Source organism: Canis lupus, chromosome 6 (assembly GCF_048164855.1).
Source record: "Canis lupus baileyi chromosome 6, mCanLup2.hap1, whole genome shotgun sequence".
Taxonomy (NCBI): Eukaryota; Metazoa; Chordata; class Mammalia; order Carnivora; family Canidae; genus Canis; species Canis lupus.
Window position 1 is genome coordinate 71,300,842 of NC_132843.1, and position 25,010 is coordinate 71,325,851.

General features: G+C 37.4%; 1 protein-coding gene, 1 long non-coding RNA gene and 1 pseudogene across 10 annotated transcripts in view; all 3 read left to right on the forward strand.

Annotated features, from left to right (window-relative positions):
• The window catches only part of LPGAT1 (lysophosphatidylglycerol acyltransferase 1), a 114,318-nt gene that overhangs the window by 37,539 nt on the left and 51,769 nt on the right, over positions 1–25,010 (forward strand). The window lies entirely within an intron of this gene.
• Positions 250–17,867, forward strand: LOC140635877 (uncharacterized). 2 transcript variants are annotated; one of them, XR_012033207.1, is made up of 2 exons: positions 250–8,909; positions 10,607–17,867. It is a non-coding gene; the product is annotated as an uncharacterized lncRNA (long non-coding RNA). The 2 variants fall into 2 exon arrangements; XR_012033208.1 differs by having other exon boundaries at positions 10,953–17,867.
• Positions 21,770–21,880, forward strand: LOC140636166 (U4 spliceosomal RNA; annotated as a pseudogene).

Below are 25,010 nucleotides of genomic sequence, written 5' to 3' on the forward strand. Positions count from 1 at the left end.
TTTTTTTTTTAATAAAATATGTTTTAAAATAGTTTATTTTAATTTTCATTCGCGTATCTTAATACATTCATTGTTCGGGATCCCTGGGTGGCGCAGCGGTTTAGCACCTGCCTTTGGCCCAGGGCGCGATCCTGGAGACCCGGGATCAAATCCCACATTGGGCTCCCGGAGCATGGAGCCTGTTTCTCCCTCTGCCTATGTCTCTGCCTCTCTCTCTCTCTCTGTGACTATCATAAATAAATAAAAATTAAAAAAAAATTCATTGTTCCCCATCCAAAAACATGCAATTAAAGTCTCTTACACAAAATAATTAAAAAGCTCTTTACAGATAGAGACATGGTCTTTATAACCCTAGAGCCTAGTTTGTTACCTGAAGCTCGCAGAGTGCCCCTTAAATATTCTTGAATGGTTCCTTTTTTCTTTCTTGGTCCCAGCTGAGGTGTGTTGGCTGCCTACCTTCCTGAAACATCTGATGATCAGGGCATTGCAGTCCACGAAACACAAACCCTGAACTGGATCATGTTTTTTTTACACACATACACATTAGATATATTTCCTACAATGTCATATTTGTTAGTTTAACACACCTTCATTGAGCTTCTGTTATGTGTGGGAACAGGTATCCTGGAGGGACTGAGATGCACAAGACATAGTGGCTGACTTTAAGGAGTTCACAGAAGCCTTGGTGCGGAAGATAGCACACTGACAATGAAAACGTCCTGGTATAATGCTCTAATGGAGATGTACCATGGAATGAAAGAGGTGGGAGCCTCTCACATCAGTGGTAGGTGGTAGCAGAGAGGGAACAGGGAATTTAGGGCCTGAGCAGCTTTAAATGCCTTTTTTTTTCCATTAGGGAAATATTTTCTCTGTGGATCTAACTGGATAATCTGTAATTATAATGGATTTAAGAGACTTACTTAATATGTCGGTTTAAAATCTGTATCTTTGTGATGGTAATATTAACTAACATTCATTGACATATAAGTGAAGCAGGGTCCTCAGTATTTCAGGCACTAAAGGCTTACAACAGTCTTAACCAGGCTGGTGTAATAGTAATACCTTCCTTTCGTTATTGTGATATTTAGATAGGTTTGTGTTTTAGTCGTGTTAGTTGCTTTATATGATTTTCTTAGTTCTCTGTTGATAGTAACTGTTAGTTCTCTTCAAGGAACAAAGCTAAAATTGTATTTAAATCTTCTCTTCTCTCTTCCCCTTTTCCTTCCCCATTACCCAATCTCAGTCAATACTCAATAATATTTATTCACGATAGTGTTTGCATTTGTAATATTATATATGCTTGTACTTTAGTACTTGATTTGTGAGCTTTAAGACAATCCATTGACTCCCAGCTATTATATCAAAGTAGTCAGTAAGCTTACTATATTTCCGGCTCATTCTCTCTCAATTTTTTATTTGCATTTATATGTTGTCAAGGCCTATAATATTTATGTTCTATTTATCACCTTATCTCCTTCTGTGTTAGTCCTAATTCTTCAGTTGAAAATATATATAATGCTCACCCAGGCACTTTTACAGTTTTTTCCCAGTCATTCTTTGGTTGGCTGAAGGTCATTCTCTAGTAGTTTCTCAATAAGGAATCATGGGAATGATATGGCAGTATTATTCTTACAAACAATATTATTCTTACAAAAAGTTTTAGAACTTCCTATCTTGTTGCTTTACATTTGAAGGATAGCTTAGCAGGTAATAAAATCCTTGGCTCACCTTTTCCTTGAGTAATATAGGCGTATACAAATGTCTTCTGACATTAAATGTTGCTGTGGAGATGTCTGAAGCCAGCTTGGGTTTTTTTCCCCCATTATTAATGATTGGGTCTTTTTTGCTTATCTGCTCAAAGGATTCTTTCTCTCTAATATTTAGTAATTTTACTAGGATATGCTGACATAAGATAGGCTGGCACATGTATGCCTTTTATTATGTAGCTTTAAATCTATTTTAATTTCAGGGACGTTTTCTTTAATTATATCGTTAAATATTTATTTTGTTTGCTTGTTTTGGTTTTCTTCTTTGGCAACCCTAATTTTATGTTTCTTGGATCTCCTTTTGTGTATTTTTTTAATCTGTTGGTTTCTCGTTAATCATTTTATTTTATTTTATTTTATTTTTAATTTTTATTTATTTATGATAGTCAGAGAGAGAGAGAGAGAGAGAGGCAGAGACACACAGGCAGAGGGAGAAGCAGGCTCCATGCACCGGGAGCCCGACGTGGGATTCGATCCCGGGTCTCCAGGATCGCGCCCTGGGCCAAAGGCAGGCGCCAAACCGCTGCGCCACCCAGGAATCCCTCGTTAATCATTTTAAACACTTTTTCATGTGTTAGTTTCTGTCTTTAATGTCTCTTACTGCGTCTTCTGCAGTGTCTCTTCTCTTTGTTCTCATTTCAGTTTCTTCGTGATTTCTGTGATGGTTCTGTGATTCTTCTGTTTCTTTCTTGAGTAATACCAGTTCATGCTTTCACTATTCCTCTTGTTTAGAAATTTCTTCCTTGAGTTTTTATATTTATGCTTTGTGGTTGTCTTCATAGTGGTAGTGACTTTACTGATTTTCTTAAATTCATGCAATAATATTTCGTTATAATTTTTACCTTATCTATTGTGATATTTTTCTAGTGAGCATTCTTTGACAGCTGGTACATTATGCTGCTCATTTCTACCATTTTTCTTGTGATATCTCTAAGTGAATACTGTACCAGCTACCCTTTTATTCCTTGTACTTTGATGAATTGGATTTTTCTCAGTCAGCTATTTGTAGGAGGTGTGGGTAGGAGGACCAGGGTAGAATCCAGATGTCTGCCTCAGAGAATGTCTTTTTTTACATAGGACACCTGAGTGTGCTTCTCTATGTTGCCTGCCACAGCTCCTCTGCTTCTCCAGACCAGACTGAGTCTAAGTGGCTTTTTGCCACCACTTTTGGACTTCCCACTCCTTCCTTTGCGGCTGTGACTGGAGGGACACATGCCAGTGTAAATCCCTTTACTTAAAGAAGTGCATTTTTACTGTGGTTTTTGGAGACCTACCACTACTGGGCAGTCCTCATCACATGCCACATTCTGTCTCTGCTCTCCACTCCCATCATAGATGCTTTATGATATCAGCCTTATTTGATCTTAGTCCTGATCTCATGTATTTTGGAGTTTTTGTAAAAATTTTTGTTTTTCTTCCAGGTTTGCTAAAAAAAAGGGGGGGGGATTTTGTAAAGATTTTTTTTTCTCTTTCTCCTTGTTGCTATGTGTGTTTTTCAGAAAGATTCATGTCTATAACTTTACCATGTTCATATCAGAAAGTATAACATAAGATTTTTATTCAACTATTTATTTATAATTCAGATAGCTCTATCACCATCCTATTATACTACTAGTTGATTATTATAAACTGGAGACCAGTTTTACCACCTAATTCATTTTCTTTCTTTTCTTTTTTTTTTTTTTTTTTGGTAATCTCTATACCTAGTATGTGGCTCAAACTCACAACCCTGAGATAAAGAGTTGCAGGCCCTCTGACTGAGCCAGCCAGGTGCTCCCGTAATTAATTTTCTTTTTGTTTTTTTAAGATTTTATTTATTTATTTATTTGAGAGAGAGTGAGTGAGTGAGCGAGAGAGCATGCACAAGCCAGAGGGAGAGGGAGAAGCAGACTCCTCACTGAGCAGGGAACCTGACACAGAGCTCAATTCCAGGACCATGACCTGAGTCAAAGGTAGATGCTTAACCGACTGAGCCATCCAGGCACCCTGCTAATTAATTTTCTTTAAGGTCTGTTCAAAAGCAAGAAATAGCCTCCCCAATTTTTTTTTTTTTTTCTCCTGGTGGTTCCCAAACGGTTTTGATTCTTGGATGACTTATCAGTAAAGTTAAGACATCCACTCGGTTTCCACTTGGCTACACTAAAAAAAGAGTCACCAAAATGAGTGAAGGAAGTGAATTACTTTTAGTACTTCAGTAAGGAATGTGAATGAAGTGTAATCTTATTACTGGTCTGGTCTGTGGATCATCTTGAAAGCTTTAGGGATAACCAATGCCGCCTAAACTTCGATAAATACATTTATAGTATATTACATATACTAAATATATTAAGCATATATAATATGTAATACATGTTAATTATATATAAAGTATATATTAAATATGTATAGTATATTTATAGTTTGTTATAAACTAATTTCAAGAGTTTCTTTTCAGAGTTTGCACTCTAGTGGCCATATTTAGCAGCTGATGTGCTTTCTTTGGCCTTTGCACTATTTCAACTTTTTTTTTTGATTAGTTGCCAACATTTCAAAATTAGGGAGATTTCACAAAACATAAAAAATAAAGCCAAGACTTCCATGGGATATTAGAATTTTGGCTGTGCCAGACCCTTATTCCTGTCTGGCAGGAGTTTTTCTGGAGCTAAGTGATGGCCACCTCCTTCAGATGGAGCCTGTGGTCTCTAGTTCACCCCAGATATCCCACTGCTTCCCTGTCTTACTCTGGGCCTGCTTTGCTCATTTATAATACCTGCTTAGGGGATCCCTGGGTGGCGCAGCCGTTTGGTACCTGCCTTTGGCCCAGGGCGCGATCCTGGAGACCCGGGATCGAATCCACGTCGTGCTCCCGGTGCATGGAGCCTGCTTCTCCCTCTGCCTGTGTCTCTGCCTCTCTCTCTCTCTCTCTCTGTGTGACTATCATAAAAAAAAAAAAAAAAAAAAAATTATAATACCTGCTTAGACCCCAGAGGTATAGGTGAGATTTATTTTTAAAAGCTCAAATAATAATTACTAGTCTGTTTCTGTTAGGCATATGATAGTTTTGCATTTATATGCCTTACCAGTGCCTATAAGCTCATGAGTTCTACTACTAAAAACCGAAAGTTTATTAGAGACCTCAGCTATGGATTTCATGTAGTAAAGGCATGTAATGGGAACTGAAAAATTAAGTGCCATTAGTAAGAATGTGGTCACAAGGTTTTTCAGATTTCATGTACTATATTACTAACCTAGTGAAGTGTTTCCTACTGTTATACACTCATTAATTAGTAGATTAGTTCATTTCTTCTGATTATAATCCTGTAAAATCTAGATTGTTTTTTAAAATATTTATTTATTTACTTTAGAGAGACTGAGTGGGGAAAGGGGCAGAGGGAGAGACTTTTCAAGCAGACTCCCTGCTGAGCATGAAGCCTAACGCAGGGCTCATTCTCAAGACCCATGAGATCATGACCTGAACTGAAACCAAGAGTTGGCCATTCAATTGACTGAGCCACCTAAGTGCCCTATAAAACATGGATTATTAAAATTAATTACTTCTCTTTGCTTTTCACATTTTGAAATATGAAAAACAAAGTAAGCCCAGTTGATTTATCTATAGTATAAAACTAATATTATGAAAAGCATGTATAAATTTTAGTTGTGAGGTTATACTTTTTCTTATCGTTTAATAGGTCTGATGCAGTTTGCTGGTATAACACCTTTCCCATACTTTTTGTTTTGAAGATTTTATTTATTTATTTGAGAGACAGAGAGCATGAGTAGGGGAGGACAGGCAGACAGAGAGGGTGAAGTAGACTCACCGATGAGCAGGGAGCCTGACGTGGAGCTTGATCCCAGGACCTTGGGATCATGACCTGGGCTGAAGACAGAGCCTTAACCGACTGAGCCATCCAGGCACCCCTCAAACGTTTTTTCTACTCATTAAACCTTAAGAAACATTTTGAATCATGTACATAAGATACATTTTGCATATGCTATTAATTTGAAGCTTGCATTATTTGGCACTTTAAGAGAAAAAAATCTGTAAATTTAAAAACATCAAGATGTTTCTGAATCATCAGAAGACTAAACTATGATCAGTTTAGATTTAGTGTTAAGAATATATAATATATATTTAAATTGAGGTATAATTCACATACCATAAAATTCACTATATTAAAATGTACAATTCAGTGGTTTTTAGTATGGTCACAAGATTTTTCTACTCATCTCTACAAGATTGTACAGCCATCACCACTGACTAATTCCAGAATATTTCATCACCCTCAAGAGAAACCCAAGCCCATTAGCAGTCACTCCCCATTTCCTCCTCCCTTCAACCTCTGGCAACCATTAATTTATGTTCCGTGTCTATGGATTTGCCTATTCTGGATGTTTCATATAAATGGAATCGTATAATATGTGGTCTTTCACTTAGCATAATGTTTTTAAGGTTCACCCATATTGTGACATGTGTCAGTACTTCATTCCTTTATAATACTCCATTGCATGGATAGACCACATTTTGTTTATACATTCATCAGTTGATGAACATTTGGGCTGTTTCCACATTTTAGCTATTGTGAATAATGCTATGAACATTCATGTGCAAGTTTTTGTGTGAACATATGTTTTCAATTCTCTAGGACCTAAGAGTCAAATTGCTGGGTCATATGATAATTCTATGTTTAACTTTTTGAGGAACTGCCAAATTGTTTTCCATAGCAGCTGTCCCATTGTACATTCCCACCAGCAATGTAGAAGAGTTCCAGTATCTTTGCATTTTCACTAAGACTTACTATTTTCCAGCCTTTTGTTATTCTTTTAATTTGGCCATCCTAGTGGATATGAAGTGGTAGCTCATTATAGTTTAGATTTGCATTTCTCTAATGACTAATGAATGATAGATATTGAGCATTTTTTATTTGTTCATTAGGCATTTGTATATATTTGGAGGAATGTCTATTCAAATCCTTTGCCTGTTTTAAAATTAAGTTGTTTTATTGTTGAGTTATGAGTTTCTTTCTACATTCTGTATATTACACCTATATTTTTTCATTGGTTGATTACACTTTTGCTGTCAGATCTTAGAACCTACTGCCCAACTCAATGGCATGAATATTGTTACCTATATTTTCTTTTGAGTTTAGCTTTTATGTTTAGGTCTCTGATCCATTTTGAGTTAATTTTTCTATATGGTGCATGTGGAAATCCAGTTGTCCTAGCATTCTTTGTTGAAAAGACTCTTCTTTCCACATTGAATGATTTTTGGCATCCTTGTTGAGAATCACCTGAAAGGATTGGAATCAATATGAATTAAATTCGTATTTGGGTTAAGTGACCCCCCCCTTCTTACCTCTTTACTGAGGAGATGCTTCATAGTTATGTGTTTCACTAGTAGTTGTCTTAGAAATATGGTTATAAGAAATAACTATTTCTAATCTACTATCTCAAGAAAACAGGACATTAGTTGCAGAAGTATCTTGTATGATAGATCAATAAAATGCTTATTGACTACCTACTGCTAGTTAGCAAAGTTAATTAATTTGTAAGATATTGTGCTAGAGAATGTGATTTAGATTAATTCCAACCAAAAGGCTTTTTATATAGTTTTTATTTTTGATATATGGTTTTGGGACTAGTTGAGTCTGCTATTAATTATGTGTCCAAAGTGCACTTGTGAAAAGTTTTCTAAAAATGGAGATTAGTATGCACATTTTCACTTAATGTAATGGTTCTATTTTTTAAAGTTAATTGAGTTCCTTGCAGAGAAGAAAATTAACTGGAAGCCAAATTTATTTTGTAGAACAAAGTATAGATTATATGGATAAAGAACAAGGGAGTCATTTGAATAAGAATTGTGGGCTGTTTTTATGGGTAGAATAAAATTGCTTTTTGTATATGAGAGACCAAGTTGGGCAGTCATTTATTTTAATTTGTTATTGAAGTATAATTAACATACTGTGTTATATTAGTTTCAGGTATATAATATAATGATTCAGCAAATTCTATATATGACTTATACCTCCATCATAAATATACTCTAAGGGCAGCCCTGGTGGCCCAGTGGTTTAGTGCTGCCTTTGGCCCCGGGTGTGATCCTGGAGACCTGGGATCGAGTTCCGCGTCAGGCTCCCTACATGGAGCCTGCTTCTCCCTCTGCCTGTGTCTCTGCCTCTCTCTCTTTGTCTCTCTCTGTGTCTGTCTTGAATGAATAGATAAAAAATCTTTTAAAAATTATATACTTTAATTCCTTTCACCTATTTTACCCATCTCCTCCCACCTCAGCAGTTATTTCAAAACTGAAATAATCATTTAAAGCCATTTTAAGCTTCAGCTACTTATATACAGATGCACTTTTAACAAATAATAGATATTGCTAAGTAAGTGTAATATTAGAGGTAGCATGATATATTAGAACAAAGCATTGCCTTTTGAGTTAGTGTGAGTTTATATAACTTTGAGTTAGTTACTCTGTAAAGATGGAGGTTGTGTTTATCTTTTGTGAAGGCTAAGTATAAAATGAATAGGATGGTGTTTCATATTCCATAAAGAACATAATATCATTATTAATAATTATTATTAATATATTAACATCTAGGAAAACAACTAAACCTCTGGGGAAAAATATGTCTAAATGAGTAAAAGCTAACATGGGATAGTTTGAGAAATACATTTGGGGATACTCAAGCTTAGCTAATAGTATATAGCTCAATACAATTCTGCTTTAATCAATAAATAAATAGCTCAATACAATTCTTTAATCAATAAATAAAAATAGTTTATCATTAGCAATTTAAGCTATAGTCCAACTAAAATATTAACTAATATTTATGTTTATAAATTATGAAATCTTCAAAGCGATTTATGTTTAACTGTTTTCTAACTAATTCAGTCACCCATTCTGATTCCAAATACTTGAGTGCCTTCTCTGCCAGGCACTGGGCTGGTGGTGGGGGAACCGTAGCAAATAAAACAGCACAGCTCCTGTTCTTCTGCAGTTGACATTTCGTGTGGGAGGCAACAGGAGTCACATGACAACCATGTGATCACAACTGTGAAAAGGGCTGCAAAGAACAAGTGTAGGGGCTGCGAGAATAAGTAACAGAGGGCTGAATCTGGGGACAAGTGGCTTCTGGGAGGAAACAGACTGAGACCTGAAGAGTAAGCAGGGGTTGGCTGGAGGAGGGCCGGCATGTCCAGGGGATGGAAAGCTTTGGTTGTGTTTGAGGAACAAAGAAGGGATTGGGTTAGCCGCTGCATGGAGAATGAGGAGGAGAGGATCAGGAGTGGAGGTTGGAGGGCAGCTGAGGAAGCCACATCAATTGAGGTCTTGTAGAGCCTGTTAAGGATTTTGAAATTTATCCTAAGAGGAGACTGTTGGAGGATTTTAAGGAAAGAAATGAGGGAATCAGATTCCTATCTGTAATTCTAGACTCTGCCTGCCTTACAGATACAGATTAGAGGAGAGGGAGGGTGTGCAAGGGATGCCCTCAGGAAGATTGTCTCTTTATCCAGGTGAGATGACAGTTGCCTGGTCTAGGTGATGGCAGTGGAGGTGGAAAGGAGTGAACTAATCAAAGAGTTTTATGGGAGGAAGACAGGACTTTCTGAGTAATAGGACATAGAGAATGCAACAGAAAGGCAGATGGCTGGGATGACCATGAGGTTTCTGGTGTGAGCTGCTGGGTGGATAAGGAAGCTCAGAGAAGAGGCAATGTTGAGAAGAAAGAGAAAACTTTAGCACAGGGTGAGTGAGAAGCATCTAAGTGGAGCTCTGCAGTAAATATGGATATGCGTCCAGAACTGAGAGGAGAAACCTGAGCTAGAAAGATAAACGGGGACATTATCCACGGTAGGTATTTAAGGCCAGGGGCTAGAGGAGATCACCTGTGGAGACTGTAAGTGCTTGTAAGTGCCCAGGATCAGACTGAGGCAACACGACTCTGGGATGGTAGAGCTTCGGAGAACAGCTGGAGGAGTAGAAGGAACGTCTGCCCTCGGAGTGCGGTGGCAGGTCAACAGTGTTTCAAGGGAGGGGCTAGATGACTGCTGCTGACAGTTTATGTTTTGTAAGATGAGAGCTGATTTATTCTTTTACTGCATTTGGCAAGACCAGCTTCTTCAAAGTGGTAGAAGTAGAAACTGGATTGGAGTGCATTGGAGGTGAATGATGAATGGGAGGAGGTCAAGTGGAAACATGAACGTGAGACTTCCCAGAAGTTTGGCTCTGAAAGAATAGAGGGTGATAGTTGCAAGAGAGAAATTGGGTCAAGAGAAAGCTTTTCAATTTTTTTTTTTTTAATTTTGAGATAGAAGAGTCTAGATTTTGAACCACTTAGAGTAGTGCGTGATGAAACCATCCATGGTCATTTACTTCTGCGAGTCAAATATTTAGGAAACTATTCTTAGAGGAGATTGAATGAAGCAACACTCATCAGGGTTCGATACAATTCGTGGAAAGCACTTTAGTGTTGGCTTTGGTGGCAGAGGGAGGCAGGCAGCGATGCAGCGCCTCCACAATTCGATTCCGCTCTGAACTCTTACTGAGACTCTCCCTCAGCCCCTGTGCCTTCTCTCGCTGATATTCTTTATGTCCCCTGTTACATAACAAAATTAAATCAACTAAATTTGAAGATCTAATTGGCCTTATTAAACAATTTGTGAATTGGACAGCACCCCACCTAGCAAGTAGAGAGGTGCTCCCAGGATCTGTACAGAAATTGAAGGATTTTATAGGACGGTGGAGGGAGCAAGAAAGTTATTAGCAAAAGAACAGTTGTTTGTTCCAGGCAAAGCCACTTACTGGGGAAACGCAAGATGTCCTTTTTTTTTTTTTTAAGTCAAAGTGTCTTATGCAGATGACCTCATCTTTCTCTGGGGGATGGACCGGGCCCAAGTGGCGACTGATTGGTGTGGATTGACAAATTCCTGGCTGCCCAGGTTAAGATTACATTTCTGGGGGAGGTTGGAACTATAATTAGATTACATATTAAGTACCAGTTTGGGAACTTGGTCTAAGTGACAACCATTTTGAGCCTGTGGTTTTGTTTGTGTGTGCATTTTTTTTTTAAAAACATTCTCAAATCTGTTCTTCAGTTTCCTTGAAAATTTCTACCTACTCATCTAAACCCATGGCATCCTAATAGAGGATTTGGGCCACCTCCATTTTGACCTCAAATTTTTTAGTTGGGTTCTCCTTTCCAGCTTCTCTTGGCACAGGTCGAAGACCCTGAGGGCAAAGTATCCCCTGATGGGGACCAGAACCACTCCCTCAAGCAAAAAGGACAACCCTGAGCCATCAAGACCCCATCAATGACTGACCCCAAGAAGATGATCAGTTTAACCTTCACTACCTACCTGCATGTGACCCACTCACCTTTGCCCCATATTTTCCTTATAGAAACCTAGAAGCATTTTCAGCATTTTGGAGACAGTCTTTGAGACACTGGTCAGCTGTCTCCTCAGTGTTGGCCTCACTGAAATAAATGTCTTTCTTGTTCCACTGCTACTCATTTCTCTGCCTTTGTGTTTTGTTATTGGTGAGTAGCCGAGTCTGATCTGTTTGGGACCCCCAGAGCCAGGTGCTCCTACACCCCTTGACCCCCTGCACCCCTGCATGCCACTATAGTCCCACGACTCTACCCACTGCTCTAGCTTCCACTGTTACTTTCTGAGCCTCTTTGGCATCTCCTCTGTAATCATGGTTCCTAACCTTCAGGCTGCTTCAGAGTTCTTACCCTGAGGTAAGAATCCATACACATATCTAAGTACCATCTGTGGATGAATAAACAATACATCTTGTAAGCAGGTGTTGATATTTTTTGAATATATGTAGCTGTTGTTTTAACTAATAAATCCCTTAAAAGCATTATAAATGTTTTGTTGTTTTGTTGCTTTTAGTTATGGGTGTTTTCACTCAGTGATAAAAGAACTACTGTATAGATATCTGCTGTATTTTTTGACATTAAAGAAGACTGTTCATGCTTAGAACAGTTAGGCCATCCTGCCTCATGACATAAAGCTTTCAGAATTCCACTTTAAGGGCAGGGTTTGTAGTTCTTCCTTTTACCGTTCTGTAGTGGTTGGCCAAGCCACAGCTCCTAGGCCACATCCAGCCCATTGCCTGTCTTTTTGTCAATCTTCTCCAGTTCCGAGTTTTTACAGATGACCATCTGTAACTGATGATAGGAAACACTTTGAATTCCCATTAAATGAAATGTTACTCCTCCCAAGAAAGAATTCCATTATTCTCGTTAGTAGACCTGTGTTACAGAAAGTTGTATTCAGCTTTATATTTTGAATTTTGTTCATTAAAAATTCAAGAGATATGTTGGAAAACAAATTTGTCATGTAAATGCCTATGTAATATACTCAGGCCTATAGAGCCTAAAATTTTTACTGTCTGACCCTTTACAGAAAAAGTTTACTGACCCTGCCTTATAGTAGCACTTCCCAAAATTTGTCCAGAGCTTTATGTATGTATGCTTTCCTTTATCCTGGAGATTCTGATTCAGTACATTGGGATGGAACCTGGGAACCTGTATTTTTAATAAGTCATTTGGTTGTTTGGGAATCACTGCCTTTTGATGCATTTGTAGAGTTAAACTCCCAAGAGCTGATAAAATGGATATTGGTTTAGATGCCAGAGGACAGTTTATTATTTTCTTATTTCAACATTTATGAACTGTGGGACCTTATCCAAGTGGTGACTTGTTCTACAGGTTTTAAAATTTTTTCTAGTTCATTTGTTTATAGATAGTTTTGCTCTATTTGTTTATAGATAGTTTGCTCTATTACAGTAGTAATTCTTTTATCTTTTGGGGTTTTTAAAAACTGCTTTTAGAATCTGATGAAAGTTTTGAGCCCCTACCCCCAAAAAAGTGCCCCTGTATTAATTTCCTATGACTACCATAGCAAATTATTACAAAAGCATGTAAAACAACAGAAGTTTATTTGTTCACATTTCTGGAGGCCAGAAGTTCAAATCAAGGTGTCAGCAGGGCCACATTCCATGCAGAGGCACTATGCAGTGTTCCTTGTCTCTTCCAGCTTCTGGTAGCTATGGGCATTCCTGAGCTTGTGGCTGCATCACTCCGGCCTCTGCCTCTGGGGTCACATTGCAGCCCCTTTATGTGTATTCTCTATGTTTCTGTTATAAGGACATGTGTCATTGAATTAGGGCCATCTGGATAATCCAGAGTAAGCTCCTTTCAAGATCCTTAATTTAATCACATCTTTTACCCTAACAGAGCAACATCCACAGGTTCCAGGGATTTGACATGGATATCTTGTGGGGTGGAGTGCCTACCACAGCACCTTTGCGCATGCCCACAGCTTTACAAACAGTTTCAAGGGGTTCACAATGCTTTGAAGTCCATATACAGAGTCTGTGGACTCCAGGTTTGAACTTGCTCAGTGAGAAGCACTTTATGCCTACAGTGTATTCTACTTAATAGTCCCTGTTTTCTCCTCTATGTCATGTTCTTGAATTCATCATCCTATTACTACTGATCTTGAAGTGATGTCTTCTTGGGACCTTAGATTCTTCAATTTAGAGTTTGCTTTTTTAAAAAAAGATTTTATTTATTTGTTTACGAGAGACACACAGAGAGAGAGAGAGAGCAAGAGAGGCTGAGACACAGGCAGAGGGAGAAGCAGGCTCCATGTAGGGAACCTGACATGGGACTCGATCCCGAGACTCCAGGATCACGCCCCGGGGTGAAGGCAGGCGCTAAACCCGCTGAGCCACTCAGAAATCCCTAGAGTTTGCTTTTTGAGTTACTTTCTCTGCTTCCTTTAGGAATGCTTTATCTGCTGAGGAGATTGAAATGTTAAAAGAAAAGAAAAGCTTTTCCCAAGCCTTTTTACTGAATTCTGTAGCAAGGAGACTAAGCCTCTGTGCAAAACCACGTGTAACTGGTAATGCCTCCAATGAGAAGAGAAGCTTCCCTAGAGTACCTGATGTGCCAGGCCTTCTAGCAAGTGCTTTCAGATGGCTTCGTGTTAAATACTGAAACCAGCCCTCAGAGGGAAGTCCTATCAGCCATGTTCCGTACATGAGAAAGTGAAGATTTGTGGACGCTTAAGTAACTTGTCCAGTATGTAGGTGCCAGAGCTAGCAAGGGACAGAGCTGGCCTTTGAAGGAAGGTCTTATACCCATACTGATTTCATTATACCATGAAAATATAGCACCCCCCGCCCCCCACTGTTAGTTCCCTTTAGTTGAATGCTTAGTCAACTAAACTCAGTAGACAGGGGGTGTCTATGCTTCGGTTTCAGGGGCCTGCAGACCTGGATTTCAGTAGGATTTAGAGTGCTTACTTATGGCATTACCTTATGGCATTACCTTGCTCAGTATCTTCTCAGCTCCTTAGCTTTAGATAAGACTGACCCCTGGCTCCTGTGCCTTATGGGGCTGCTGTCACAACTGAGAAAATATGAACGAAAGCTCATCAAAATCAGCCAATTTTACTAATGTGTTGTACTATTAATTAATCTCTCATTGGATTATACTTTTAGTACTTCCTTCTTTGGCTATCCTAGGTTTCAAAGTTTGGGATATGGTCAAGCCTCAAACCAGAGGCTGTATTAGCTCCAACTCTGAATTTATTTTTATTTTCTAAAGAACTCTTAGGCACTTGGCTGGTGTGAGTGCCTGTATCTGCTTTCTTTACTTGCATTTTCAGGGGAATCCCTAGTTTTGTCCAGCTCGGCTCCACTTAGGATATCTACATATGTGATAACTTTTTAAAAAAATTTTTTTACAAAAAAAAAAAAAAAAATTTTTTTTTACTTATTCATGAGACAGAAAGAGGCAGAGACACAGGCAGAGGGAGAAGCAGGCTCCATGCAGGGAGCCCAACATGGGACTCGATTCCGGGACTCCAAGACCTCGCCTCAGGCCAAAGGCAGGTGCCAAACTGCCGAACCACCCAGGGATTCCTGATAGCTTTCTGAGCATTTCTCTCTCCTGGGTCAATTTTTAACTCGTTGCCTCTTTTCTAAGGGTTTGGGGGATGGTCTGGGACTGTGCTCTGGGGACTCCTCCCCTTTTGTCTACCCCTCTCCCAATTTCTTCATGCCCCCATTCATCTAGAGATAGTCTTTTATCCAAAGCCAATATCCCATCTCTCTTACTTCATCTCACTAATTACTGTCTCCCTCTATCTTTGCCCTTGTCTTCCAGGACATAAAGATACTATAGACATTCTTCTTTTTAAGATTTTAAAATTTTATTCATGAGAGACTCACAGAAAGAGGCAGAGACAGAGAGAGGGAGAAGCAGGCTCCCTACAGGGAGCCTGATGTGGGACTTGATCCCAGGACCCCAGGATCACAACCTGGGCCAAATGCAGATGTTCAACCACCGAACCAGCCAAGTGTCCCAGACATTCTCATCTAAAAAACAAAACAAAACAAAACAAAAACCCTTCATTTAACAGTTACTCTTCTCTATCCCCACACCCTTTCATTCCTTCGCTCCATCCCTCATATTTCCAGTTCCTTTTCCCTGCGGCTTTCTGTGGTTTATAAGATCATATTTTCAAAATTCTGGTGCCATAGTAAACGGGCCCAAGCCTGCTGCTCAGCCTTATCTTGTTGGTATTCCTTTCCTTTATTCTTCCAGTTATAGTGCAGAATGTCCTTTGTATTGAGAGCCAGGTCTTTTGTTTGGATTCTGTTCCTTCCTGCTTTTTTGGGGAACCTTCCTCCAGTGTTAATGTACTCTTTCTTTAACTTTTATAAAAACCTTCACATTTCCAGTTACACTTACAAAGCTGGGGGATATGGTAATCTGGGTCCACTTTCCCATGTATCAGCAAGAGACTGGAGCTGGACAGTAGCTGCCCTCCTTGGGGGCAGGGGGGTGGCGGGCGGGCACTATTTTCACACAGTCCCACTGCTTCCTCCTGTCAGAGAGGATGCCACTTCCCTCACTTTTGTCATCTGCCTGATGACAAAAGGAATTTTATATTTCCTGGCCTAAATTTTTTTTTTAATATTTATCTATTTATTTGACAGAGAGCATGAGAGAGAAGGAGAAAGAGAGGGATGGAGCATGAGCACGGGGAGCTGCAGGCAGAGGGAGAGAGAGAAGCAGACTTCCCTCTGAGTAGGGAGCCTGATGCAGGGGCTCAATCCTAGGACTCTAGGATCATGACCCGAGCTGAAGGCAGATCTTAAAAGTATCTCTGTCATCTGACCTTGTTTTTACAGATATAGCCTTATTTTTCATTCTTCCCAGTACCAGCTATCTGTTCCAGAAGGTGTTGACTCAGGCCCTGTTCCCCGTGTCTTTGGTATCTCTTCCCTTCATGTGTCAGTGCATAATGATTTCTTCTTCTCCTACCACCTGTGGGACATATTTTCATAGATAATGCATTGTTCCCCAGTGTGTCTTTTATTCTCAGTAAGTGAGCAAACTTATTGAAGGCAGGGATCATGTTACATCAGATTGGAAAGTTTGCTTAGGTTTTATATGGAAGAAAATGTATGTTTTAAAAACTAAAATAGGGCTCATTGAGATGCTGGTGAGTGAGATACTGGCATGACAGTCAGCACATGAAAGGTGAAAATGACAAGGAACAGCAGATTCATGATTCTGGTCTCAAGCTTACTCCGGGGCATGTATCTGTGGGCTGGGAAGGCAAGCGGAATTGCCAAACGATTTAAAATGTTCTCTGTTTCAGTCTTTTTCATTTCTTGTTTTCCCCACCTTGCACTTTCTCTCTCTCTCGCTTTCTTTTCTTTCTGCTAAGCTCCTATAGTTGAATTTCATGAGTTCATTTCTTTGCGATGGAATCTCAGTCTACTTCTATGACCCCCACAGTGATAGAACCCTGTTTCTCTATGAAGAGAATAAAACTAGTTGAATGAATGAACATAGCAATAAGTGCTTTGGGGGATAGTGAGCAGGAGGTGATGTAAATTAATTATCCTTACCATCTGTATGTTTTTCTTTGCAACTGATTTGGTTAGGCAAGAAGCAGCCTAAGAGTTCTGTTTCTTGTATTTGATTTAAATTATCTGTGAAGGGAGGGATTTGGGTTCAGATATCTCTATGTTCCTTTCTAATTCTAAACTTCACTAAAATCAAAACCCCTACCATTTTTAATGGTCAGATTCTGAAGCTATTTAAAGCTCTAGTAGCAAAGCAAAGAAGTACCTACATTACACACTTACTTCCTGGCAATTTGGTATAATCTTTAGAAGTTAGAATTACCCTTCTTCCAGTTATTCATTTCAGGAACCCGAGGCAGATATACTACAGAATTCCATTGCTTAAGCTGTCCAAATGGAATCAAAGTACCCTTGATTTAAATTCTGATCTCTGAATTTAGTATAGTGTTCTATAGGTGAGTGAAAGAAGCTATTTAAAAGGTTGAGAAAACAAAACTAAGCAAATTAAGGGTTTTGCAGAGAGTAAAATACTTTTATTGGAACATACTAGCAGAAGAAACTTAAGATGTAAGTCTTAGCTACTTCAGCTCTCAGTGCTTTCATAAAATAAATTTGGACCAGACTACTTTGGGGGAGAGGTTGTTGTGAATGTGAGAAAATGAGCATTTAAGAAACAAAGAAGAATCCAGTCCAGTAGTAAAATCTTTCATTATTACTTTGTTCTGAAGGCAGGGGGTGGGGGGAGAACTCCCTGAATTACAAATGCTGAAAATTTGGAGAATCAGAACAATATAAAGAAAGGAGAACACAAGAGCAGGAATCATTTGTATTTCTGCCATGCTGCAGTAATCATTATCCTTGGTAATCACATTCTCCCCTTGCATCTAACCCCCTGGCAACCCCTGATCTGTTCTCTTTCACTATAATTTTGTCTTTCTGAGAATGTCATATTAATGGAACCTTTTGAGATGGACCTCCTTCTCTGAGCATGCTTGTGAAAGTCACCCAAGTTGTTGCATGTATCATTAGAATGTTCTTTTTTGTTGCTGAGTGGTATTCCATTGAATGGATGTACCACAGTTATATCCATTCAGCTATTAAAGGACATGTGGGTTGTTTCCAGGTTTGGGCAATTATGAATAAAGATGGTGTGAATATTCAAGTACAGGTTTCTATGTTACATAAGTTCCCCTTCGTCTGGGGTAGGAATAAACAAACTATGCCCCATGGGTCAAATTTTTCTGTTGCCTGTTTTCATATGGCCCTATGAGCTAAGAATGACTTTTACATTTTTAAATGTTTGTCAAAACTAACAACAAAAGAAGATTTTTAACTTTATGGGAAGCTGCTGAACGGTTTCCAGAATGGCTGTACCATTCTGCATTTCCATAGCTACAATTCCAGTTTTTTTTCTGGATACAAAGGTACAAATCCTTTGTTGGCTATGTGATTGTGTATATTTTCTCCCAGTCTTTTCATCCCTTTAACAGTATCTTTTGCTGAGCAAAATGTTTAAATTTTGATGAAGTCCAGTTTACTGATTTTTTTTTCTTTTATGGATTATGCTTTTCATGTCATGTCTAAGAACACTTTGCCTAGCACCAGGTCATGGATGTTCTCCTAAGTTTTCTTCTGGAAATTTTGTAGTTCTAAGTTTTACATTCAGTTCTCTGATCCATTTTGAATTTGTTGTTGTACAAGGTGTTGGTTGAGGTTTCATATTTCTGTAATTTTGTTTGTTGAAAAGACTATTTTTTTCCTCCATGGGGTTGATTTTGCACCTTTGTCAAAAATCACTTAGCCATATTCATGTGGTCTATTCCTAGCCTCTCTTTTCTGTTCTGTTGATCTGTGTGTCTCTCTTTTATCAGTACCAGAGCATCTCAATTACGGTAGCTTTATAGTGAGTTTTGAAATTGAGTAGTGTGAGTCCTCCAATTTTATTCTTTTTTTCAAAGCTATTTTGGGTATTCGAGTTTGTTGGCCTTTCTTTATAAATTTTGGATTCCTGTTGTCTGTATCTGAAAAAATTCTTACTGGGATTTTGATTGAGATTACATTATATTTGTAGATTTATTTGTGGGAGAATTGGCTCTTTATTATGTTGAATCTTTCAATCCACAGACATTTCATTTTATTTTGGCCTTCCTTGGCCTTCAATGTTATATAGTTTTTAGTGTACAGATCCCATCTATGTGTTTTACATTTATATCTAAGTATATTTTTTGAACTATCATGAATAGGATTTAAATTTTTTTATTTCCTCTTACTCATTTATGTTACAAAAAAGATGATATTTTGTGTGTTGACTTTAAATACTGCAACTTTATTAAACTCAATAATAAGAGTATTTTTGTTTCAAGTTTTTATTAAAATTCTAGTTATTTAACATTAGTATAATATTGGTTTCAGGAGTAGAATTTAGTGATTCATCACTTACATAGAATACCCAGTGCTCATCATTAGCAAGTGCCCTCCTTAATACCCATCACTCATTTAGCCCATCCCCCACCCACCTCCCTCCATGGACCCTCAGTCTGTTCTCAATAGTTAAGCATCTCTGTGGCTTGCTTTCCACCTTCTTTTTTTTTCTTTCCCATATGTTCATCTGTTTTGTTTCATAAATTCCATATATGAGTGAAATCATATATTTATCTTTCTCTGATTGACTTATATCACTTATTTCCACAGTGCATATAGCAAGATTTCACTCTATTTGATGGCTGGATAATATTCCTAATATTCCTGTGTGTGTGTGTGTGTGTGTGTGTGTGTGTACACACACCACATCTTTTCTTTATCCATTCATCAGTCAATGGACAGTTAGTCTCTTTCCATTTGGCTGTTGTTAATAATGCTGCTACAAACATTGGAGTGCATGTGCCCCTTCAATAATGAGAGCTTTTTGTAGATTAGTTGAGATATTCTACCTAGACAGTCATGCCATTGGAATATGAACAGTTTTATCTCCCTTTCCAACGTACATGACTTTTTTCCCCTTGTATTATTGAACTGGCTATACTGTGAAATAAGAGAGAAGAGATTTGATGTCCTTGCTCTGTTCTGAATCTTATGGGGGAAGCATTAATGTATAACTACTACTAAATATTATCTTAGCTATGGGCTTTGTGTAGAAACACTTCATTACACTGAGGAAATTCCTTTCCTTTTTTTTTTTTTAAGATTTTATTTATTTGTTTATGAGAGACACAGAGAGGGGCAGAGACATAGGCAGAGGGAGAAACAGACTCCCTGTGGGGAGCTTGATGGAGAACTCAATACCAGGACTCCAAGATCATGCTCTGAGCTGAAGATAGACACTCAACCACTGAGCCATCAGGCATCCAGAGGAAATTCCTTTCTATTCTTAGTTTACTAAGATTTTTTATTATGAAAGAATATTGAAATTTGTTATATGCTGTTTGTCCATCAATTCATATGTCTTAGTCCATTTAGGCTGCTATAGCAAAATATCACAGGTTGGCTTATAAATAACAGAAATGTATTGCTTATAGTTCTGGAGAGTGAGAAGGCCAAGATCAAGGTGCCAGCATGTTCACCTTATGGTGAGGGCTATCTCCATGGTTCTTGGCCTTCTCACTATGCCCTCACATGGTGAAATGAGCTGGAGAACTCTGGGGGATCTCTTTTATAATGACACTAATCCCATTTATGAGGGCCACACCCTTTTGACAATTACCTCCCAAAGATCCCACTGACTATTTACATCACCTTTGGGGGTTAGGATTTCAATATATGGATTTTAGGGAGACACAACCATTTAAACCATATCAATATGATCAGAAGGTTTTTCTTATTTAGATTGTTAATATGGTGGATTACATTGATTTCTGATATTGAACCAACCTTGCATTCCTGTGATACATCTTACTTGGTTGTGATGTATACTGTTGGATTCCACTTGCTAATATTTGTCAAAGAATTTAATGGATATTAATGGTAATTTTAATGTAGTTTTCTTTTGTATGTTTCTGATTTTGGTATCAGAGTAATGCTGGTCTCATATAATAAACTTGAAGGTGTTATCTTCTGTTTCCTGGAAGAGATGGTTTAGAATTGGTGTTCTTTTTCTAAATGTTTAGTAGAATATGCCAATTGGTACCACTTGGGCCAGAAGAATTATTATTTGGAAATTTGGGGCTATAATCAATATTTTTTAATAGAGATACTATGCAGGTTATTTAATCTTTGATGAGTTTGTTAGTTTGTGGTTTTCAAGGAATTGGTCCATTTCACTCAAATTGTCATATTTATGTTTGTAAAGTTGCTCATGATATACCTTTAATTTTTAAATAATCTTTGTGGCATGTAGTGATGTCCTCTCTTTCATTCCTGACATTGATAATTTGGGGTGGGGGGTTGGTTAGCTTTGCTAGAGGTTTATAAATTGTATGGACTTTCTGAAAGAGTTCTTTTGTTTTCATTGATTTTCTTTACTTTTCTGTTTTTTATTGATTTCATTGACTTCTGCTCTTTTGATTCTTTGGTCCTCTGTAATCCGTTTAGAACTTATTTACATCCAAAAAAGATTTTAGATTTCTACGAGTTTATTCACTGACTGACTCAAAGAATATATTGAAAAGTCATGTCTTCTAAATTTGTTATGTGTTTTTCAGTCAAGTTTATTGTTGTATAATTTGCATACAGTAAAATTTACCCTTTGTAGTTTATAGCCTCTGAGTTTTTGACACATATTCAGTTATATAAACACCACCACAATGAAGATATACAGCAGTTCTATTACTTCCTAAAATTCTTTTTTGTGTGTTTGACTTACTTGTTTTGATAACATTTGTAAATAGAAACATTTTTACTCTTTGTTTTAAGAATGTCACCATAGTTTTTAGATCAGAAATCCCACAGTTCTTTGCTTTGTGTATTTATTTGTCTAGCACTTTCTATAATAAATAGCTAGTAATCAGCATTAGGGAATTAACTAAGCTACAGGACTTACATGTAATAAATGATTATATAGCCATTAAAAATAATGTGGAAGCATATTTCATGACAGCAATTTTATATGATATTAAATTTCAAATGGTATAAGGCAATATGTTAAGTATCATTCCTTTTTGGCTTGAAAAGTTATCTTTATATAAGCTTTGCACAGTGGCAGTTATCATAGCCAATGAGATTTATCCGAGGCATGATTATTGCTAATTGAAAATTTATCTTTATATACATAGAAAAATCACTGGAAGATATGCTACACAGTTTTAATAGCATCTTCTTATCTCTGGATAGTGGAATTTTGGGTGATTGTTTCCTGTGTGTTGTTTGGTATTGTTTAAATTGTTTAATTATTATTTATATTATTTTATATATTATATAACATATATTATATTATTTAAATGTTTGGAAACTATACATTTTTAGAAAAAGTTAATATTTATACTGTTTTTAAGTAATACCTTAAAAAGTATTTTTTCCAGTTTGTATTTGAATTTTATTATAATTTTTATTATATCAATATTCAGCAGTGTTCTTTAATTATGAATATATAATCTATACATAGCTGAGCCATATAATAAAGTTGTGTTTACTTTCACTTTCCTACAGTGTTTTCCCTAGAGTTAGTAATTTTTATTTTTGTTTTTTGTTTTGATTTTCTTTTGCTTACTTCTCTCTGAAATGATCACTAATTCAACCCCAAGCTTCTTGTTAGTTTTAGAGTTCTCAAGTCATTTGTATGCTATTCTGTCAATTTCATCTTTTTGGACAATCTCTCTAGGAAACCCAACTTAACCCCAGTTTGGACTGGTTATCTAGCAAGTCTAACATGCAGCTAACTAACACCCTGGGACCTGACATCCTTTTCCTATCATCCTGGGAATTCCTTTTGCCTGTCCTTGGATTTGCATTTCCAGCTTCTTATATCATAGTTTTCTCTTTCTTGGTTTATCCCCTTATTTGGCAAGCACATATCCAGCTTCCTGAGAATAAGAGGTTTGTTTTTTTAAGATGTTGCACACCTGATGGATAGTTTGGGTAGAGAATTCCAGGTTGGAAATAGTTCTTCAGGTTTTTGAAACTGTCACTTGCTTTTTAACTTTTTATAGCTGTTGTCCAAAGTCTGTTGTCCTTACCTTTGTTTCCTATTTTTTTCTTTCTGAACATTTGTAGATCTTCTCTTTGGCTGCATTGTTCTGAAACTTTGTATATATGCCTCGATGTGGGTATTTTCATCCACTGTACTGGTTACTGGATGTTCCCTGTTAATCTGGAAATTCACATCCTCAGATGTTCTTTAATTATTTCTTTGATTTCTTTTCCTCTGTTCTTTTTTCTGGAACTTCTGTTATTTGAATATTAGACTTTGTGGAATGGTCTTCTCATGTTCAAATCTTTTCTCTCCTGTTTTTCAACTCTTAATCTACTTTCCAGATTTCCCTAACTTCACCTCCCAGTCTTTCTATTAAGATTTTAATTTTGCTAACATGGTGATTTCCAACAGCTCCTTTTTCTTCTCTAAATGTTCCTTTTTTTTTTTTTTTTTAAGCATCTTGTTCTTATCTCATGGTTATATTGCCATCATCATCATCACCTCTTATTTCAGTGTATTAATGCTGGTCTCTTTTGAAGTTTTCTTTTTCATGTATTGTTTCTATTTCCTCCAGGTCTTTTATTTTTCTGTTTTCTGTCTTTCACATTAAAGGCTTTTGGGGGGTATCTGGTAATAACACGTAACAATGCACTTTTTAAAAAATTTAACAATTTATTTAAACTAAAAAACCAAAAAACCAAAAAACAAACCCAAAACAGTTCATCCATTCCCCATCCCCACTCCCACAACCCTCTGGCAACCACTAGCTTGTTTTCTGTGTCTTTAAGCTTGGCATTTGTTTGTTGGCTTGCTTTTAAGATTCCACATATAATGGGGCACCTGGGTGGCTCAGTCAGTTGAGCATCTGCTTTTGGCTCAGGTCATGATCCCAGAGTCCTAAGATTGAGCCCCCCACATCAGGCTCCCTGCTCCTCGGGGAGCCTGCTTCTCCCTTTCCCTCTGCCTGCTTATGCTCTCTTTCTGTCAAATGAATAAATAAAATCTTTTTTTAAAAAAGATTCCACATATTTAAAAAGGTCATACAGTGTCTTTCTCTGACTTATTTTACTTAGCATAAAACCCTCAAGGTCTATCCATATTATTGCAAATGGCAAGACTTCACTCCTTTTATGGCTGAATAATATTCCTCCATGGTGTGTTTGTGTGTGTGTGTGTGTGTGTGTTTATCCATTCATTCATTGATGAACATAAGTTGTTTCCCTATCTCGGCTAATGTAAATAATGCTGCAGTGAACGTGGAGGTGCACATTATCTTTTCCAGTTTGTATTTTTCTTTTCTTCAGATAAATACCTAGAAGTGGAATCAGGAGCTTTTCCTAATGTCTGGACCCTACATCTGAGAATTTGAATAGGATGAGTAAGGGTGGAAAAAGGGGATGGCACTGAGTATCTCTATCAGAGTAGCTGCCACTCTGGTTTCTTTTAATCTCCCCCTTGCTCGGCTCTTCCTCACCAGCCAGCCTCCTCTCCACTAATCAGTGCCTGCTTTCTCACAGCCACTCTTAATTAATAGCCTCAGTCTCTTCTCTCTTGCGCCATTTGCTCTGCTCTCCCCTAACTTTAGATGAACCCAGTCTGCCTCCAGTGTGGGCTATTAACAGCCACAGTTCTTGAGGTATGTAAAATTCTTTCATGGATTTTTTTTTCTCTTTTGGTGGTAGTGGGTCGTTCTTTATTCTTCACTAAATAGTGAATACCTGACCTGGCAAGACACAGTAGAAATATGACTCTTGTACTTAATAGTGATTCCAAAAGTGACTTCTACTGTCATGTAATCCAGTTACCCAGTATTTCTGTCAATTATATAGCATTGATTTTCATTTTATATTTGAGTAGCCTTAATACTATCAATATTTTGTAAATAAGAAATATGAAGCACTGAATAGTAAAACAGTTTGTGGCATGAACTTTTCAGGCATATTTTTTTTTTATTTTTGAACTTAGGTGAGCTATTATGGTCATGTTAAGCAACCTTTCTTCCCCATATTAATTCTGTTTTGTGAGTCAGTATAATGGCCTTAAGCATCACTGTTTTTAAGGAATTTGTGGTGCATTAATACTGTTTTTAATTTATTTTTGAGATGTGAACTATCTCGATCAATACTAGTCTGTAACTTTTGAGGGAGGTTTATTGATGATATATTAGAAAAAGGAGGAAAAAATATGTGTGTGGGGGGGTAGGTGATAATCTTTGTCTTTGGTTTTTAACAAAAAATTTTAAAATTCGGTTATTAGTAGAGAAGAAATCTGGAAGAAAACTTCCAGATTTTATTCA